At 36.9% G+C, this 4,433-nt stretch overlaps 1 pseudogene; it reads right to left on the minus strand.

Annotated features, from left to right (window-relative positions):
* Positions 1–1,464: 1,464 nt before the first annotated feature.
* Positions 1,465–3,987, minus strand: LOC118646790 (annotated as a pseudogene).
* Positions 3,988–4,433: the final 446 nt, after the last annotated feature.

The following is a 4,433-nucleotide window of genomic DNA, read 5'->3' on the forward strand; positions in this document are numbered from 1 at the left end:
TAATCACGAGGCGCTTTTGAAGCATTCTCGTTAAAAAAGTTACTTACCTCTCGTTAAATACGTCGTTTTCGGTTATCGCCTCTCCGATCTCGATTTTCCTCGCGTCGAGGGTCAGTACCTCCTCTATGTGTAGTGCGTGACGCGATTTTACGTAATTGTTGGTGTACGACACGAGATCGCGCACGTATTGACGCATCAAGGAGGCACATTTCTGTAGCGTTGCATTTTATATGCATTCCAGAATAAGCATTTGATTAATTAAATTTTTGTTCTATTTTCAGATCAAGAGAGGTGAAAGCCAGTCTTCCACGTTGCTGTTTTACAGGCTGTTCAACAATATTATTTATTACATTTGAATACAGCATGAAAATAATGAATTTAATAATAATGTAATAAATCCTAATATAATAAAGCTTAAATAAAGCTTGCATATCTTCTATTAATTCATTTCTCACCCACAAGATTAGACCATTTATATAATATCAATAATAAATCTATATCTTCTCCCGTTTATTCAATTTTATACCAAATTGCGTTTATTTCCATTTTTTTTTGCTTTTAAAACATTATTTTCCGGTCTTGTCCAAAAATTCTTATTATTTAAATAACTCCTAAATTTTTCTTGATATTGTGTTAGATTTTCTGCAAGTAAATATTAATTTTAGAAGTAGAATAGATACGTACGTTCAAAGGTAGTATTTAGATGCTCAATATACCCAAAAAGTCATTAATGGATGAATGTGTTTTTAGCACTTCTTTTAACTCTGTTTCTTTCCGTAATGTTATTAGTTCTGTACGGTTTTTTTAAAATACAGAAAGAACTTGGTTTATATGTATTTAACCAAGTATTTTCATAATATACAACAAAAGATTTTAATTTTTCGTCTCTTTCTGTCGTCAAATATTTTTGTTTTAATTAAGTTAAAACCTTCTTTGATGCACTGTTCAGGTAAGAAAGCCAATGCAATTAATAATTTTATAAAGCCCCATCCCTTTTCATCCTCAGTCCGGGCTTCAAAGATTTTATGTTTCTCCCCGTTGTCTATTAATGCTTGTAAGAAAAGAGCTATGACATATGAAATAAGTTATATTACTCTATGTACATTATTATTTGTTATTACTTGACAAAAATGGAAAAAGGAACCAATTAATTGTATTTCGGGGAACACAATTTTCAATGCTTTCCTCTCAGCTTCCTCGAAGTCCGAGATTGCAATTTTCGGCTGCAGCTTTAAAAATTTGGCTACTTTTTGAAGAATATTAACGTAATTTTGCGTCTTCTTCCCTTCCATAATAGCATACGCAAGCGGAAAGGTCTTAAATTTGGAAAATTAATTTTATGATATTGCATAATATAAACTGCCAAAAAATCTAATTTAATTAAATTAAATGTATTTTGATGTGATCAGATCAAATTAAATTTGTATTCTGTGTATCCATACATAAAAATAAGTCGATATCTATGTATACAAAAAAATGAAAAATTATTACAATCATACATGATAATGCATGCTGTTATATATCTGATTTTATCAGAAGATATAAATTAGTCGCGGGCTTATATATTTTAGAACAGCAGATATGAAAAGCACGCAGTTAATTTTCTGATAAAATCGTATATGAAAGCGTGTTTAATCATATATACATGATTATTTTTACAAGTTTCTGTATAGACAGATATAGACTTTCTATGTATAAAACAAAATACAAATCTAATTAGATTCAGTCATATGTAATTAAATCTAGTTATATCTAATTAAACATAATTTTTTAACGTAAGCGTTTCTGCAATTAAAGATATAAAAAAATTAATTTGCTTACTCTGTTTTTATGCTTAATTACAATAGTCCATAATTGACAATTTTCGTTTTGGATTTTGGGTACAGTAGCAAATGTACCAATATCGTGGGCAAAGACGTTTCATTTAATTTGTCCCTTAACTGATTATCCATGAATAATATATGCTCTCACTTTTATTGTTTTGTACAATAAATTGGACAGAAAAACTTTCTGTCGAATTTATTTTTAATCTTTTTTGCCACTCTCCCTTTTTAAGACTTCCTTAAATCGTCGAGATTTTTTGGTATTTTTCCTGCAAGATTGCCCTTCCTAAAACGCCTTATCGATCTTTCTAAATTAGAAATCGATGTGTGGTCCAACAAGTTATCATATCTATTTTTACAATTTTTTTATATTAATATCACATTAAAAAAAATTTATTCTGTTTTTTTAATTGCAATGTATCTATAAGAAGATATTGCATTAAATATTAAAAATCTCCGCTGAGTATTGACATATGTGCAATTCTGTTACAGTATATAACAATTATATAATAATATTTAAAATTTATGGCCTAAACGGATTGCTGATATAATTTTAATACTCGTGAAATTTATAATATCGTAATTAACAAAAAATTATCTTACTTTTTTATCAAAAGTTTTTTTAAATCCGCTTTCGACAGGAGTGGCGAGGATTTCATGATGCCTTCTTTTAAGGAAGCCAGATGGATTGTAGGCTTCTTATGATTGTGAGTCCCGCTTATTTTATAAATATTATTTTTTAATTGCATTCTTACTTTACAATTACTATTTTTGCGAAAACTACACTCATAATATCTGTAAAAAAAAAAACATTTTAAAAGCATGTAAAAATTTCAGAAAATCTGCCACTGGACTTGCGGATATTACTACGTAATTTAATTGGAAAAAATTACTTGTCTTTTTGTAATTTTTATTTAATATAATTTTTATTAAGTAATTAAAAAAATAGCGGCTATTATATATTACGAAAAAACTTTCCGGGGTGGAGTTTCACTATCCGCGCTAACGGCCACTTGGTGGGAGGATAGCGTTCGTCCGAGAGGAGCACCATTGCGCCCTCCTTTAATTCGTTTGAAGGATGGTGCCATTTCGAAATTGATTGATAGCGTTGAAGACACTCAGCTGTCCAACGCTTCCAAAATGCCTCGGTTTTATGGCGTATTAACTGCCATCGTAATAAGCGAGAGGTGGGCTTGTTTATGAGATTTGGCTCCGGGATGGCTTCTCCTATAAGGAAGTGTCTGGGCGTAAGTAGAAAAATCCTCACTGTCGTCGGACATGGGGCAAATCGGTCGTGAATTTAACACAGCCTCGATCTTTGTCATCAGTGTCGAGAGCTCTTCATAGGTCAATACCGACTCTCCGATGATTCGACGCAGATGGAATTTGGTCGACTTGACGGCCGCCTCCCATATGCCGCCAAAGTGTGGAGCGGTAGGCGGTATAAACTTCCACTCTGTGCCGCAGTTCGCGAGCAGGCCCGCCAGTTTTTTCAATTCGCGGGATGCGGTGTTAAATTATTTCCGTAGCTCGGCGTCGGCTCCGACGAAGTTCGTCCCGCAATCGCAGCGTGGCACATATTCCGTGCCGGCCGAAAAACCTTTTATAGGCGGCTAGAAAAGCCTCGGTGCTGTAATCCGTCACGACTTCGAGGTGCACAGCGGAGGTGGCGAGGCAGACAAAAATGGCCAGATATCTTTTGTAAGATAGTTTTTGCTGCTCTTCCGTGCCAGGTCTTGATCGTGATGAGGCCAGCATAATCTACCCCGGTATTCAAGAATGGTCGAGCCGGGGTCACTCTAGCAGACGGCAGCTGCCCCATGAGTTGTTGAGCTTGATGTTTCCGGTGACGGGCGCAGCGGACGCAGCGCAGAATGTACGATCTTATCGGAGCTCGACTTCCCAGTATCCAGTACGTTTGGCGCAGATGCGCTAACGTAATTTGTGTTCCTCCATGCAGCGTCTGAGAGTGGGAATCTGCAATAATTAAGGACGTTAGTGGGGAGCATCGCGGCAAGATGTATTGATGCTTCGATTCGGGGTCTAGTTGAGAATGCTCTAGTCTGCTTCCCACTTGCAGAAGACCGTTTCCATCTAGGAAAGGTGTTAAGCGCAGAAGCGGGTTCGATTTAGGAAGCAGCTCGTTTTTTGCTAATATATCCATATTTTCCTGAAAGTAGGCTCGCTGTATCTGTTTAATCTAGAAGAGCTGACTCCTCTTCAGCTCGGAGGGAATGAGCGGACTATCCAGAGGGGGGGGGGAGCGCTTGGTGCGAAAACGCTTAGCTGCTTGTTGACACACGGCTGTAATTCTAAATAATCGCGTCAGTGATGAGTAACGCGTCAGCAGGTCCCAGTGAATTGGCGGGGTAGCCCTTGTGGTTGATAGCACGCAGCGTGGTCTTTCCTCCTGGCTTGCGTCGTGTGATTTTGATGCGTATCTTGCCGGCCAATGATCTTGATTATGACGCAACCAGGCAGGCTCCGTCAACCACAGGGGGTGTACCCGTAGCTGGGTAGAATCAAGCCCTCTCGAAGCGCAATCAGCAGGGTTGTCCTTGCCGGCTATAAACTGTTTCAGCGAATAAACAGTGGGCATACGAGCGTCAT

The sequence above is a fragment of the Monomorium pharaonis genome, chromosome 8, assembly GCF_013373865.1.
Source record: "Monomorium pharaonis isolate MP-MQ-018 chromosome 8, ASM1337386v2, whole genome shotgun sequence".
In the NCBI taxonomy this organism is placed as follows: domain Eukaryota; kingdom Metazoa; phylum Arthropoda; class Insecta; order Hymenoptera; family Formicidae; genus Monomorium; species Monomorium pharaonis.